This window comes from Papaver somniferum, chromosome 7 (assembly GCF_003573695.1).
Source record: "Papaver somniferum cultivar HN1 chromosome 7, ASM357369v1, whole genome shotgun sequence".
Classification (NCBI taxonomy): domain Eukaryota; kingdom Viridiplantae; phylum Streptophyta; class Magnoliopsida; order Ranunculales; family Papaveraceae; genus Papaver; species Papaver somniferum.
The window spans coordinates 139,393,369-139,410,767 of NC_039364.1; the positions used below are offsets into that span (position 1 = coordinate 139,393,369).

General features: G+C 35.5%; 1 long non-coding RNA gene across 13 annotated transcripts; it reads left to right on the plus strand.

Annotated features, from left to right (window-relative positions):
• Positions 1-6,147: 6,147 nt before the first annotated feature.
• Positions 6,148-16,031, plus strand: LOC113298576. Of its 13 annotated transcripts, none has more exons than XR_003334270.1 (13): positions 6,148-6,404; positions 6,512-7,011; positions 7,130-7,281; positions 7,399-7,479; positions 7,547-7,627; positions 7,723-7,805; positions 7,970-8,051; positions 8,123-8,223; positions 8,557-8,682; positions 9,066-9,227; positions 9,298-9,378; positions 11,172-11,289; positions 11,423-12,404. It is a non-coding gene; the product is annotated as an uncharacterized LOC113298576 (long non-coding RNA). The 13 variants fall into 13 exon arrangements; XR_003334269.1 differs by having other exon boundaries at positions 11,426-12,404; XR_003334273.1 differs by lacking the exons at positions 11,172-11,289; positions 11,423-12,404 and adding an exon at positions 15,428-16,031.
• The last annotated feature ends 1,368 nt before the right edge of the window (positions 16,032-17,399 follow it).

Genomic DNA, 17,399 nt, shown 5'->3' on the forward strand with positions numbered 1-17,399 from the left:
GTGTGGTATAACCGATTCCAAGAATGTAAATCCATGTACATATGAATAAGGATTTACAATGAATAGATGTCAACATACTTTGAACACGTACAGTAATTCTTATTATTTATTGTTCAAAGATATTCCTTAGTACTCAAGGAGATCATATGCCGAAATAAATTGAGAATCTTTTAATTAAGGTTTTTGGTTTTATATGCTTTAATTGCCAGCAATTAAATGTATATCTCTAGAGAATAAAAATTAGTAATGTGCATTTACTAATTGGAGATTTTCTATTGAGAGATTTCGGAAATTTTGGACAAGCATTTATTGGAATTAGGAAAACTGAAATTTGCTATTCATTGCATATCTTGAAAATATTTTCGGTTTTGGAAATTCCTTGGTGTCCAAACATCCTTGGTCTATAAATACCTAAGTTTGCATTTCTAGCAAACTATCCTAAGAGCCACGAAAACTTCATCTTTTTGTTGTTTCTGGTGGAGCCGTCTATCCGGAGAGAAAAGTACCTTAATTAGGCGAAATCTCTTACGACCACTCGTTTAAAGACTTTCGTGGGATCAAGAAGCTCTACGAGTACTATTGGTGGGAAACTAGATAATTTCAGAGTTATATGTTTTCAATTGATTTGATTGACTAACGGTTGTTGAAACTTTGATTGCACCTAGTTTTTTTATTCTTGAGAATCTTCTCTTCTGATATAAGATTCACTCAACCTAGATCGAAATATTGACGGGATGTTTAGAACTGTTTGTAGATCTAAAGACATCTTGTGATAATCCATTGTTAACAGACTCCGTTTTATGTATGATTGATCACAAGAGATTCAAGTGGTGTTGTGCAGGTGTTTATTGAAGATTAAAGAAAATTTGAAGACAAAGAAAAATTCTTATTTGGTTCTCATATCTCTGGGTGTGCGCAAACCTTGATCGGTTGGGATCCAACTCGAATCGGATTTATTCAATTGATTAGTAGCATGAGATCGACATCACTTAATAGTTTCTTGTTGGAATCTATATCAATTGATTGCGAATCTAAACTTGACTACTTTGGTAGTTATTGGATAAAACCAGGCAAAGGAGTTTATTAGATTAAACGGAAGAGCCTTGACTTGAGATATCTTTATCTTGAAATAATCGAAAGAGTTGTTATCAAACAGATTTGTTGTTCCTTTACTATTTGGAATACGATCCAAAGGAATTGTTCCAGTGCGTGCACTCATCGAAGTCAGAAGCGCAGGGATACTGAGGAAACTAAGTGAAGTAGGGGTAGTTGCTTGGTCTCAACTATATGAAGTTGGTTTAGATTTTGTATAGCGGCTTAATTCTGAGAGCATTCAGTTCCGTACTTGGTCCCAGGGTTTTTCTGCATTTGCAGTTTTCCTCGTTAACAAAATATTGTTGTGTCTTTTACTTTTCTATTTCCGCAATTATAATTGTTTATTATAATTAAAAGTAAAATACACAAACGTTAACCCAGATTTACTTGATAGTGATCTTATAGAGTTTAGTTAAGTCCGAACCTATTATCAAGTAATCACACTTTGGTTGTCGTATTGTCTCGATCTCGTATCCACAGACAATCACACAAAGTGTGAATACCGATTTGTTGCATTGTCTCGACTTCGTCCATAGACTACCACTTTCGGTAAGAGGACTTATAGGTGGATAAATAAAATATTGTGGTGTATTTGGGTACCCTCGTTTTTTTCACAGAGAATGAGCTATAGCATTCTATATCTTTTGTTGAAAACAAAGTTAACATTATCTATATTCTTTGTCATGGATTAAGAAAAGTGTGAGTTAGATAACAAAGAAAACACAGGAAAAAACAGCAAAAACTACAGCAAATTATTCTCAGTTTGAACAAGCTAACAGATACGAGATTTAGAAGACAACCACTACTAGTTAGAGTAGTAAACTAAGGCGTAATTATCCAGAGAATAGGATATAACATCCTATATCTTTTGTTGAAAATAAAGTTAAAATTATATATATTCATTGTCATGGCTCTGAATTGTAGGATCAAGTATTTAATCTGCAAGGGATGACAGTCTTCTCATCCACTAACAATTTGATCGAATTTTTAGCATCGCTCTTAATAATTACCCTTACCAGCCCTACAAAGTTTGTGAATGTAGGTTCAAGGAGTACTGCCATAGTTTTAGCTTCTAATGGATTGAGTGTAGCATGACAATTTGTATCAATACATTGTACATTTCCAGCGAGTCTCTTTCTATTACTGCGATACCATCCCTGAAATTTTTAAAAGTCGCATTAACATTCAGCTTAGTCCAATCAACTTCATGTGAACACCATATGTCTGTCACTCATGTAGGTTGGAAGAAAGGCTTCAATTTCCCTTCTTCAGGTAGCGAGTGAGATAGGTAGTTAAACCAGTAGTTGGCTTCTTGGACAATGCTCGTGATAGAGTGATTTTTGTAGTTGAATATTTTGTCAGTTTCTATTTTTCCGAAGAACTCTAAGAATAAAGCTTCTGATTTTGAAAATTTTGTGATTGTTTTTATCGTCTAACCAACATGGAATTACTTGCTTAGTATGTAATCCAAGAGTCCAATTGTCATACAGTCCAATTAAGAACCAAATAAGGTGGTTGCGGCTACATGAAAATGAAAGAGTAAGTGTCTTATATCTTCAACATTTTCGTTGTAGAGTATGAATCCTTGATCGATGTCATGAGTGAACTTTCCTAGATTCTTAAAGATAGTCGAACCATCTTGTAGTACCCTCCATGTAAATATGTGAAATTTTAGGGCCAAGTCCTTTATCTTTCAGAACTCCTTCCAAAGAAAGTTTTCTTTGTTTCTTGCAGAAGGACCAGGTTGTTTATCTTTAGGAGTTTGATGGATGATTTACAAGATAAAACACCAGAAGGGCGAGGTTTACAGATTAACTTACTATCAACAACATTAGCAACATCGGGAAAGTAAGTACTTAGGATTTGAGAGGTTGAATGGTCTTTGAATAGTTGGTGAATCAGATCATGCATGGTTCCATCTAGTTGGAGCTTGGAGAATGAGGTCAAATACTCTGTTTATCTTCTCAATAGAGACATTATCTTGCAGCTCAGGCCTGTAGTTATGGTGGTGAATGGTCCAAGGATCGTTTTTTATTTGAATCCTTGAACCATCTCCCACACTTCAAATAAAACTCTCTTTCACGTCATCTCTACACTCCACAATAGCTTTCCAAGTAAAGGAACTTATGGATTTGGCATACCAGAAAGATTTGTATCTAAAATATTTAGCTTCCATAATTGTATTCCACATACAATCTTTATCATCAACTGGTTTCTATACAAATTTAACAAACAACATTCTGTTCAGCTGGGTGAGAAACCTTATTCCTATACCACCAACATCTTTGTATTAAGAGAATTTGCAATTGGATTTCTTAATACCTAGAACTCATATGTCCTAGTTGCTAATCTAGAGTTGTCCTTTATAACTTAGATCTCCTCTGAAAAACATAATTAGTTAGTTTATATGACTCTGAAGACCTCATTTATGGATTTATGAAGCCCAGTAAGACTATATTTTATCTGATAGTTCTTGTATTCGGATCTTGTCTTTATTGATCTTTGAGGTTTTAGAAATATCAGATCAGGTACGAGATAGATAGATCACAAAGTTCTCTCTGTATCTGACTTTGTGATTCTTGAAGATAAATATCTGAGCTCTTCTTTTAGTTGTTTAGATTGATCTTAAGAGGTGGTTAATCAACCAGACTTCTCAGCTAACTGAGTGTAAGTGTTCCGGATTCATGAGGTTTGCTGGACCTTGTTTACTGCAAACATATTTCTAAACCTAGACTAAAAAATTAAAAGGAAAATCAAATAGGCTTGTCTGTCAGAAGCATAATGGTAAAAAAAAGGTCTTCACTAAGGTTGAAGCAACTGCTAGGCTGTGATGGACGTCAGCTGAGGGGATCAAGTGCGCAGAATCTTGCGAGGTTCAAGAGGAGTAAGGAACACAACTGCGGCTAAATTACTTTGAGGATTAATTAGGTCTCAACTACATTCCACTCTGAGTCCAATTTTAGGCTAGTGTCTGTAGCAATTTATTACAGAGTGGTGTTCAAAGATTGATGAGATCCCGAGTTTTTTTATACGGGTACAGTTTTCCTCGCTACAAAACTTCTAGCACGTTGTGTTTTTCCTTTTTCGTATGATATTGTTTTATCTTTTTAATATGAATAACACAAGTAGAACATAATCATTCTAGATAATGTTAGTCCTTATTGATCGAGATAAAAAACAAGATTTGTTTTTATTGAATTCGCATCTTGAAAGCCAGATTGCAGGTTTCATACTTGTTAGAATTCGGATACGAATAGATTGATCCTGGATATTGATTTTTGAGATCATCCAAAAACTCTTTTATACAATCAGGTTCACATACCTTTTGTATAAACATATTGATTGTGGAAGAGAAAAGAGAAAAACTATATACACAATCTTATTGAAGGATCTTTGCTTTGGCCTACTTGTGATTGTATTAGGTTTTGTCCATACAGGTTACCAAACGAAAAAGTTGGTGATGTACTTGGTACCCTCTCATTTTCAATCATGCATATATGTGTCACGCGTGTTATGTTATATATGCCTCGTGTTATATTATGACATGTATTATGCCCATGACAATATGTATAATGAAGAAAGCATGATTGAAGATATATCCCCCCCCCCCCCCCCCCCCCCCCCCCCCCCCCCCCCCCCCCCCCCGAAAAAAAACACAAAAAAAAAACCACATGTGGGAAACTAAACTGTGTTCCGTCACTGCCTATATGGTGTGCTGGTTAGCTTGGAAAAATACATGAATCTCCAGTGTTGTGTTGTATAATGTTAAATCGTCTAGTATGCCTGAATTTGAGTCGCTTGTGTTAAGACATAATGATTCTGGCATGGTACAGTTCACAACTCCATATTTTAGCAGTACGATGTTGTTATCTTGTATACTTATATATATGTTAGGAATCAATAAGCAAATACTTACTTCATCCTATTTTAGACCACAACTCTACAGTGTTAAGAAATAAATAAAGACACCAGCTTTTTTCGTCTATATATTTAGATAAGATACTTAACATAGTTATTACTCTTGTTTTTCTATTTAAAAAGAAACTGCTAATACTTATTAGTCATAGTGTCGCCTAAAAAACAAATACCAGATTTTAGTGGTGATCTTGAAAGTTCGGTGTGAAAATTTCAAAATTACTGCGCATCAAGTAATTTTTATTAACAAAAATCTATAATGAGGCGGCAAGAGAAACTTTTTGTATTGACTTTCGAAATTCGTTTTCCAAATATCTACAAAAAAAAAAGTAATTTTTTTAATAAACCGTGGGTGGTTCAGATCTATGATGATTCGTCGGGTCCATGATATGATATTAGGATATATTGCTTAAATAAAATTTATTATTTCATCAAAAAAAATATTATTAATTCGCCATAACAACTTAGCAAATTAATCAATTTAGTCTCTAATTTTTATTTTCTCTGAACTTCTTTCTCTTTGGCTTTACCAAGATTGTTCAAGAGGATGTTTATTTACTTGGAAGTGTGCCAAATTCTAATTAAATCAACCTATCATTCACCTTTGATATGGTACATCCCCGAGCAAATTGGTACCTCCTATTAGAAGCCATGAACTTGATTTTATCCATTTTCTTTCTCATTGTCTTTTGGTAGTTACTCAGCAGTTATAACATGGTCAGCAGAACTGAAACCAAAATCATGTTTGAGTATTATTTCTACTATGAGTATCTTACTAATTGAAGTTGAGCGAATAAGAATTGCACATTACACTACACCAAATTCCCGGATTCGTAACAGGAATTCGTAACGGCTTTGTGGCTGTTCGAAATTTCCTTTACAAAAAGTTCGTAACATGTTGAAGTCGTTACTAAGTTTTTAAAATTTTGTAACAGATAAAAGCCGTTACGAATATTTTTATAGGCATGCCAGGCACACCTGGGTCGTAACACTTGGAATCTGTGAGTGTGCCATTCACATGCTTGAGATTGTTTTTCCACCCAAGAATCCTTGAACCAGAGGATATTTCCTCCTCTCCTCTAACCTAGATAATCTTCTCTCGACTTTTCATTCACTTTCATTTCTCTTTCTCTTCTCCTCCTGCGCCCCTCTTTTCTTCCCTATCAACTGCAGACTAATCATCTGATATTTGGATAACTGATCTTTAATCATCTGCTCATCGAGTTTAGGATTTCGATCTGTTTAAGTTATCATCAGTTTCTTCGATTTTAGGGTTCATCATCTGTTAAATCAGATTTTAGGAATTCATTTAAATTAGGGTTTTGTTCTTGATTTGGTTGCGATTTGTAGGTGTTGTTGAATGATGTATTTGGTCATTTCGGGAGAAATGGAAGGTAAATTCTCCTTCAATCCCTCTTTCTGTATCATTAATTATTGTTATTTTTTGATTTTTCGGTGATTTTTTGAGGCTGAAATCAATTGTTTCGATTTTGATTTACAGTTTGTTGCTGAGGAGTATTCTTTGCTAGAGAGCTTGCTGAAGATGGTTACTCTGGTGTTGAAGTTAGGGTTACTCTTATCATCCCGTGAGAAATGAAATCATCATCAGATCTAACTCAAGATTTTGATTTAGTTTTGTGATATATTTGAATCTGAAAGTAGAGTTTTTAATCATACTGTGTAACTGGATTTGGGTTTTGTTTGTTTGTTTTGATTGAAGGAGTAAGTTGGTGATTGAAGAAAACATAGATTGAAAATGGTGGAGAAGCATATATCTTGTTGTGAGTATTAATCTTCTGTCAACATTCTGCCGGTTTCAATGTAATTTAGCTAATGTCATATACAATTTATTCGTCGAATGTGAATCATATGGGTTGTGTTAAAATTGATGATTTACTAATTATGGTTCAACAATGGGAATCTGTTGTTCAACAATGGATCGATTGTCTTCGTCATGAACCCATTGCTAATCTTCTTCAAATCCCATCTGGAGTTAGTCAGGTTAGGGAAAATTGCTCCTTTCTAATTGGGTTTTACTTATAATGTTAAAAATTAGTTCCTTAAATTTCTATATGTAGTGGCATGATTTATTGATATGTAGTATATGCTTCAACTTCAGTTTTGGTGCTTTGCATGGTTGGCTAGCTGCAGTTCCTTTTTAAGCTTGCTCAGCTTATATTGGTGATGTACGATATCAGTTTGGCAACATCAACTCTTTTTAAGCTTAGTAATTATTAAAGGAATTACAGTTTTGGTTCTTTCCCAGAGACGGTAAGATACTCTAATTCATTAAATTTTAGAAATATCTTCATTTTGGCGGTCTTTAGACTGTAGAGGACTGAATTGCGATGAGTAGTGATGTTATGAGGACCTATCTGTTGAACACAGGTAATTAGAAAGTATACGAAACAGATGTTGCTGGGGCTAGAGTATCTTCATAAGAACGGCATCACGCATAGGGACATCAAGGTATATTCCGTTCCATTAATTTGGTTCATGCCCTCTTTATTTCTTTCTTAACCAATTACACTTTCAGCGTACTATCAGGGGGCAAACATTCTTGTAGATAACAATGGTGGTATCAAGCTTGCTGACTTTGGAGCAAGTTGTTGAGCTGGTATATAGTTACATTTCTTCTATTTGGTGATACACTATAAACTTGTTTTATATCTCGAACATGCCTTGTTATCTAAACCTCATGGAATTTTGCAGGCCACAATTTCAGGTGCCAAGTCAATGAAGGGTACCCCATACTGGATGGCTCCCGAAGTCATTCTCCAAACGGGACATAGCTTGTAAGGATCCCAATAAACCATTATCCAAGTTCTTAGAATTTCCCCTGAAAGTTTGATGGTTTCGTGTTCTTTTTGTCGATCTTCACACCTTTTCTCTTTTTGAACTGGAAGAAGATTGCTGACTGGTTTCAATGATTTCTTGTATATTTTTTTTTCTGTTCTAGTTCTGCTGATATTTGGAGTTTTGGATGTACTATGATTGAGATGGCTACTGGAAAACCTCCTTGGAGTCGACAGTTCCAAGAGGTATGCACTATTTTGTGCTTCGGTTTGCCAACATAATTTGTAAACCATTGACTAATTATTAGTTTAAATAGGTTGCTGCTCTATTTCACATTGGGACGACAAAATCTCATCCACCCATCCCTGAGCATCTGTCAGTGGAGGCAAAGGATTTTCTTTTGAAATGTTTGCTGAAGTAGGTTACTACTCTCTGATTTCTTAACCTTGAATAAACCAAGCACTAAAACAAAATATAAACCATGAGAGTAGTCTGAGAAATTTGCTGCTGTCATGATATCTTGTCTGTCCCTTAGTTAACATCCTGTTAGCTTTTTTACATTTACTTTCTTAGCGGAGTGAGCTTGTAATGTGATTTGCGACCTCTGTGTAACGGAAATCCATCATAATATATTTTCTCTTATCTTCCTTTTATCTGCTGGATAGCAGTGTCAAATAACTCTTTTGAACCTTGATAATTCAGTGTTGGGATTGCAAGTAATTAGTATCTTCATTTGGGTTATCCTGGCAGCATTTTCTTTCTTGTTAGATTACGACATGTACGAGGGAGGGGATGAATAAGATCTCTTTGACAGGATGTGATGCTCGCATTTTTTGCTTGTGGGTCAGAATTGCAAAGCGCCGAACAGTTCAGCAGGTATGGCTTTTGTCTTGGTCATGCCCCTAAGTGATACTCCCTCCGTATCAATTTCAATGATACTTTTGCTTGTTACATACAGGTTAAGAAATGGTGAGAATTCTTTTTTTCCGCCCCTTTATATCCATGTTAACAATTTCCTTGGAATGTTTGTTACCTAGAAGTATACTATTCTATATAAGGACATTTGTTAGCTGGTAGAAATGTGAAGTATCACTTAACTTGATACATAAACATAACATCCATCCTGCCCCTAAAGTATCACTTTACAAATTTGATATGGTAGTGTACTTTGCTAGAAGTAGATGGTTAATTGCTTGCGAGCTTCAGAAAGGTTTCCATCTTGAGTCGAGTGGTTAATTAACTACTATACGTTTCATTAGGTTCTCAAGTTGATACCAAAAGAGATGGATGGTGAGCGTTTTGAAGATGCACATGCCTGTGTTTGTCGTTGCATAGGGGGTTGTAATGATGCGGAAAATGCAAATAGTGATAGTGATCTGGAAGTTGTTGCAGATTCAGTTACTGTAAACTTGCGTTGTCCTGTAAGTAATACTTTTTCCCCGTCTCTGTGCTGTTGTTGTTAAGAGCTGAATAAGCCTACTTTATTTCCAGTGGCAGTGCCCCATTTGCATCAAAAACTACACCTTGGAGCATATGATCATTGACCCGTATTCCAATCGCATCACAGCCATGGTACTGCTTACTCTTCATCTCCTGTTTTCCCAATGGTATTGGCACGCCTATAAAAAAATTCGTAACGGCTCATCTCTGTTACGAAATTTTAAAAAATTAGTAACGGCTTCATCCTGTTACGAATCCGGGAATTTGGTGTAGTGATTTAGACCTTTCCAGTTAAAGTTTTCAAAATGACTAGAATTGATGGCTAAATTCGCTAAGTTGACTGTTGTTATGTTGACCTTTAGTGATTTTGTTCAGACTACCCAGGACAAAAGAAACCTCCTCAAAATCTCCATCCCTCGTTTAGTGGAATCCTAGGTTAACTCTTCCTTGGACTTTATTGTTATATTCTTCCTTCAATTCCATCAGAGTTGTATCATCTTCTTCTTTAAAGTCAATGTTGGTTCTTTGCAACTTCTTGGCCCATTGAAAAAAACTCCATTCCTCTTCTAGCTCTGCTGACTCCAGTGACACTGTTTTTGATGTTTTTTTCTCCCACATATTTTTCTCCAAAAGGACGTTGACATTACAATCAAGGCATAGTTCGTATAAGGTTGATAGCTAGCATCTCCTTTATGTTAGAATATATCATAGAAGTGATCTTGATAATTATTCAAAAGTTTATTTTATGATTTCTCATTATCCTTTCCACATTTTCCTGGTCATCTCTCTGATAATAGAGATTGTTGAGAACGTGGCTTTGGTTATGCATGACTCTGTTAAAATAGCAGAGGTGTTGTTTTATTCCTTTGGTAGTAGAAGCATCAGTCCGTTGAATTTTCTAAAAACAAATTCACATCTAGCTTTCCAGATGAACCAGAAAATAGTAGCAAAGGTGGGGATCCAGTCTTTCTTAGGATTTTGAGGTTGGAACCAAGTGTTGAGCCATTCAGAGAAGCAGGTGGAATCACCAAACATCTGGTGTTGATGACCAAATAGATTATTCCAGATAGCAGCAACATGAGGGTAGGAGATACGAGTATGAGTTAAGTCCTCCTTAGCACTGTTACACAAAAACTGAGGATGCTAGTTGTTTTAGAATTGGTGGGCAATATTCCATGAGCACATTTCCATATAAACATTTGTATAGATGGTGAAATATTCAGACTCCAAATCTGCTTCCATGCTGGGTTATAGATGTCATATTTGTATTTGTCATAAAAATTTCCTATCATAAAGAGATTTGATAGTAAACTCTCCATTATCTATGAAGCTCCAGATAATTTTATCTTCCTCCTGCGAGTTTATTATGGTATTTTGAAAAGCAACTTGAGTATCCTCGGAGAAACAAATGGCAGGGATGCAAAACTTTCATTTTATTCTATCATTGATGAGTTGATTAAGTATTATCAGGTCACTGAAAGAGTATAGATTTTAGGAATAATGTTGGACTTGTGATTCCATCTGTCTTCTCAAATTCTAATTTGTTAACCATTTTCCACAATCCAGCTGTAATACTTCTGAATGTTTCCTACTCCTTCCAGAATACCTTTCCATATCGAAGAGTCAGTTCTTTTTGGTTTGGTGTCATTCTAATCAGATATTCATCTTTGAAATAGTTAGCTTTCATAGTAGAGGACCATAGAGAATTTGGCTCCGAGATTAGCCTCCATCCTATTCTAGGTATCATTGCACTATTAAAGAACTTCATGATTCTGAAACCCAACCCTCATAATTTTTAGGTTGACAAACATAACCCGAAACAATAAAGTATAGATCTTTGGGTTTCTCAGGATCCTTTTTTCCAGAAGAAGTCTCTTTGAAGACTATCAATCTCCTGACAATTTCTTTTTGGTATCTTGAAGCAGATCATCTGATATATGCTTGAAATGGATGTGACACTGGCTATCATAGTAGCTCTTCCATTAGTTGTTAAGTTTTCACTCTTCCAACCAGCTAGCCGGAACTTCAAATTATCAATACAAGGTTTGAACGCTTGTATTTTGCTTCTATTGGTGAAGAGAGGGGATCCCAAATATTTATCTCTGAAATCAATGTTATGGACCTTCATGAAGTTACTGATGTTGTTGTTATGTTATAATCAATGTTTTTGCTGAAGAAGATCCCAGATCCGGAGAAGTTAATCATTTGTCTTGAGGAGTTGCTGAAACTACTGAAAATATCCACCAGCTTCTTACATTCATGTTAGCCTTGCAGAAAACCATACAGTCATCAGCAAACAAGAGGTGACTTATAGGGGGCTCCGGTGCGTATTAGGTTATTATGAATCAGACCAAGTTGTTTAGCACTGATTATACTTTTGAACAGAAGTTCCATGCAGAATAGAAATAGGTAAAGGGAAAGAGGATCCCCTTGTCTGTGACCTCTAGATGGAGTAAGAATTTACCACGAGCACCATTCACCAGGACAACCAGATTGGTGGTAGAAATGCATTGATGGATGAGATTGCACCATTTGTCACTAAAACCCATCTGAGTCAGGATATCCATGAGAAACTTCCAGTCCACACTATCAACAGCTTTAGCCACATAAATTTGTATTCCTATTAACCCTTTGACACCTTTTTTTGTCATATCTAGTGTTCATATGGTGAACAATTTCATGAGCGTTGTCAAAGATTTGTCTGTCATGAATTAAGGTAAACTAGAAAGGGGAGATTAGTTTGGGTAGGATGGTTTTAGTCTTTGGGCTATGGTTTTTTATATAATTTTGTAGGTGACATCTCATAAAAATATAGTTTTGAAGTGAGAGGGGTTGGTGGGGGTTTCAGTTTTTGGTATGAGAGATATGAAGGTAGAGTTCTTTCTTTGAGAATGAAACCAGAACTGAAGGAATGTTGGACCATGTTAACTTGTGAAGCACCGACATGACGCACGTGTAGAATTCTATACTCCATTTTACTAGTTGGGAAATCTAATGCGTCATGAAAATTAGTGTAATAATTAATTTTTCTACATGTGGGTTAACCTAGCTAATTATAACGATATAAAATTGATTTTTTTTTCATGTATTTGCGTGATTAATGTATTTGATATACTATAACACTATGATCTTAGTATATACAAATTATTTAATTAATATATATATATATATATAAACGTGTCCGTTTTCTGATGATTTTGAATTTTGCCAGTACCCATCATTGATGAGTTGATTAACTGTTATCAGGTCACTGGGCAGAGGGTAGGTTTTAGGAATAATGTTAGACTTGTGAATCCATCTGTCCCAATTTCTAATTGGTTGACCATTTCCCACAATCCTGCTGTAATACTTCTGAATGTTTGCTACTACTTCCAGAATACCTTTCCAAATCCAAGAGTCAGTTCTGTTTGGTTTGGTGTCCATTATGATCGCATATTCATCTTTGAAATGGTTAGCTTTCATAGTAGATGACCATACAGAATCTGGCTCAGAGATTAGCCTCCAGCATATTCTAGTTATCATTGCACTATTAAAGAACTTCATGTTTCTGAAACCCAACCTTCATAATTATTTAGGTTTACAAACATAACCCCAAACAATAAAGTATAAATACTTGGGTTTCTCAGGATCCTTTTTTGCAGAAGAAGTCTCATTGAAGTTTATCAATCTCTTGACAAGGTTTTTTTGGTATCTTGAAGCAGATCATCTGATATATGCTTGAAATGGATATGACACTGGCTATCATAGGAACTCTTCCATTAGGTGTTAAGTTTTCACTCTTCTAACTAGCTAGCCTGAAGTTCAATTTATCAATACAAGGTTTGAACGCTTGTATTATGCTTCTATTGGTGAAGAGAGGAGAGCCCAAATATTTATCTCCGAAGTCAACGTTCTGGACCTTCATGAAGTTACTGATGTTGTTGTTATGTCGGGATCAATTTTTTTGTTAAATAAGATCCCAGATGTGCAGCAGTTAATCATTTATCCAGAGGAGTTGATGAAACTACTGAGAATATCCACCGGGTTCTTACATTCCTGCATGTTACCCTTACAGAAAACCATATAATTGTCAACAAACATGACGTGACTTATAGGGGGCTCCAGTGGATATTTGGGTACTATGAAGCGGACCATGTTTTTCAGCATTGATAAGACTTCTAGACAGATCTTCCATGCAGAACAATATAATAGGTAACGGGAAAGAGGATCTCCTTGTCTGAGACCTCTGGATGAAGTGAAGAATTTACCACGAGCACCATTCACCAGGACAACCATATTGGTGGTAGAAATGCATTGATTATAGTAGACAAAGATACTAATTAGAAATTAATTTGTTTTTGATCAACTATAAAGATGAGCAGGTAACGTGTTCTAACTAATCAAACAATTAGTAGGATAGAAAATTCAGCATGATTATAGTAGACAAACAAGCTAATTGTTGTTGTTGTTGGTTAAGACTTGGATCCATTAAATAATTTAGTGGTATTGTTGTTTATGTAATATTTAGGACATTTGGTGCGGGTTGTTGTGTATCGAGTGAGTCTACATAACACATCTCTTACCTCTACAGAACACAGCTCTTACCTCTACACTACACTAAATCATATTGATGGATGAGATTTTACTATTTGTCACTGAAACCTATCTGAGTAAGGATATCCATGAGAAAGTTTCAGTTAACTCTACCAAAAGCTTCATCCATATCAATTTGTATTCTCATTAATTTCTTGTCACCTTTTTTGCCATATCTGATGTTCATATGGTGAACAATTTCACGAGCAATAACTATGTTGTCAAAGATTTGTCTGTGATGAATTAAAGCAGACTGAAAAGGGGATATTAGTTTGGGCAGGATGAGTTTTGGTCTTCGGGTTATGATTTTTTATATGATTTTGTAGGTGGCATTACATAAAGATATATGTCTGAAGTGAGAGGGGGTGGTGTGGATTTTAGTTTTTTGATACGAGAGATATGAAGGTAAAATTCATTTCTTAGAAAATGGAACAAGAACTGATGGAATATTGGACCATGTTAACTTGTGAAGCACATCCACGACACAGTGTAGAAATCAAGGGCCGGCCTTGAACCAAAAAACCCGAAGCGGTGCTTTGCGCATCAAGTGAAGAGGGGCATTAAATCCATTATAAATTTGGTTTTTAGTAGTTTAATTATTATAGTAAAGAAAGAGAAAGCACAGAGGATCTTGAAGGAATAAGAGTCAAACGAAATTTAATGGTCCCATGGGAAGACTGATTCATTCACTGTCCCCATCTATGATAATTACATCCATCTCACACCAAAAGTTTCTTAAAAGATATGAATGTAATGATAAATCCCGCACATAAATAATAAAAAAATAAAGCACCGCAAAAAAATTTACTCAACTTTCTCGTATATTTTGTTAATCGACAAGAAGAATGGTTACTTAATAACTTTTTATACTCCATCTGTTTTAAAAAGACCGTCCTCTATTTTATTTTGGTCTGTTTCAAAATTATGTCCAGTTTCTGTCTATAGTCATATTCTCTAATGGACTTTCTAATATACCATTAAGTTTTTATATTTATAAAATCTTTTTTAATAGGATCCAATCTAAAATATTAATGCAATTTGTATAATCAAGGAAACAAATATATCATTCGTTCCTTTTTGAATTTCCTATTTACATTCCCATAACAATTTTTGGTAGTTTTTATTACTAACAGTTTTATTGAAATAAATTAGGCAAGTAATTAAGGGCAGGCATGTAAACTATTTTGGTCTCCTTAATATCTTGACAAAGTCAAAGCGGACTTTCTTTTTGACACGAAGGGAGTAATAATTTTCCACCAATTGTCAACGTACATTGACTTGGTCAAATTTCTAGAAACCACCGTTTGATGGGACAATATTTTTAAAGCTTGCTTTCAGGCATCATTTACTTCAGGGCCGGCACTGTAGAAATTTGTACTTCATTTTACTAGTTGGATAATCTAGAGTGTCACAAAAATTAGTGTAATAATTAACTTTTCTACATGTGGGCTAACCTAGCTAACGACATAAAATTGAGTTTTTTTCTTCATGTATTTGCGTGATTAATGTACTTGATATACTATAACACTATGATCTTAGTATACAACATGTCAGTTTCCTGATGATTTTGAATTTTATCGGTCCCTGTGTCTGTATCAATGCTTCCCAGATGTTAACAATATCCTCTCCAATTAGCTTGAAAGGAGTTTGGTGGGAACCCATTAGGGCCAGAAGCTTTGTCACCTTCAATACTGAATAGGGCATTTTTATTTTCATTGCTATCTGGTGCGGACATGAGACGTTCATTTTCAGCATGGGGGATGGTGGTTGGTATAAGCTTGATGATGTCAGGGTTGATATTGATAAAAGCAGTTGTCATTCTCTCAAAATGCTCAGAAAAACAGTTGGTTATTTCATAATTGTCAGTGATCCAATCATATGTAGTCAATATCGGCCGATATCAGTGAAATTCCGGATATCGCCCTTCGAGAGATACGAGAAGCACTATATCGGTGGTATGATATTTGCCCGATAATATCGGCCGATATGCGCCGATACGAAAATTTCCAATAATCCGATATTGGATATTTTAGTCGTTTTAGGTAAAAACTAAGGGTAGTTTAGGTGTTTCAGAGAAGGAAAGGGATAAATCTCTAAAACTCGTTCTTCAGCCAAAAAACTAAAGTGAAAGGAAGAGAGATCGTGTTTTTCGAAAATTTAATTCGACAGATCATGTTCTTCTCAATCTTATAAGAGAGAATGTCAATATAAGGAAGGAGCTTTTGATTATTGATCTTCTTAATCAAAATTTCAGAGATTATTGGCTAACAAAAAAATGGGGTTTTGAATATTTTGATAATTACTCTCATTGTTTCCTTTGATTATGATTTTTTTTTTTTGTGATTAATGGTTGATTCGTAGGGGTAACACGCCTTTCTTACACAAACAGTTTGTAATTACTCTTCAGATTCATCTTTTAATTTTTGCTTTTTGAGTTTTAATGTACAAATATTCTGGCGCGATTTTTTTCTTTTGACTCGGGTTTTTAATGGGATTGTAGTTGTGTATTATTTACTCTTTTGTAAATAATTTGTGTGATTGATGTTGTTCGATTGTCTTGTTGATGGAGTTGTTCATATAGCAAGCGTTCTTAATGTTTAATGTGTACTAGTTTAGGTAAAAACAAAGAAAACAATACATACAAGTAAAGATCCATGGGGTTAGGCAAATATAAAGTGCTGAAATATAAATAAGACCGAGGTTTACGTGGTTCAGCACTAAGGCCTACGTCCACGGGGTTTGTTGTTTCACTATGTTCTTCACGGTTACAAGAGTAGTCGAATGACTTTTGGGTTTACATGTATTTTCTCTTCTAAATGATTAACTTACACTCGAAATCTCTCTCTCCTTCCCTTCCTGATTTTTCCGATCCCCCTTCCTCTTGGTGGAGAGGGGGTATTTATAGGGTTAGAGTGTGGGACCTATCTCTGAAGGCCGTTTGAACCTTATCTTCTAGTGTCTTGTGTCCATCACGCAGAGGTATGCGTTTGCCACTTGATCACGCAGAGACATCCTCGCTCGTCCCACGGGTTGATCGACACGTATACTGCTCAGAGTGTTTAATGAGGGTAGTTGAGATGCCTGCTCGTGTCAGACAAGTGTCTTCTGCCCCTGTCACGTCCGTGTCAGCTAACTTTCTCTCCACCGTTGATCTTAGCTTCTTTTGGGGATGAGATAAAGTAACTCCTTGGGGTTTATTTGGTGTTCCGTAGTGCATCGTATTTTGATGTCTTGGCCTGCATGCTTTCCACGTATCTTTCTATATACACGTGTCTGATGGTGAGATATATGTATACACAATTTGCCCCTTTTCTTCGGGCTTGAATGTTTAATGGGTGCATTGAAGAAAACAGTCGTTGCATATTCTTCTATCTCTCCTAATAACTTTTCCTAGATACTTGGGCACGTCTTTTATTTGTGCATTAACTGCTCATGTAACGGGCACGTTTCCCATTCCTCCATTAATTTCCTTCTCTTTCTTTCGGGTATATTAAGGAGAGAAAGAAAATTAATTTCATTCTTCCTAAACATTCTCTCGGTTTTCATTCTTCGTTCTTCAGCCCTTAAATTCTCTGTCAGTC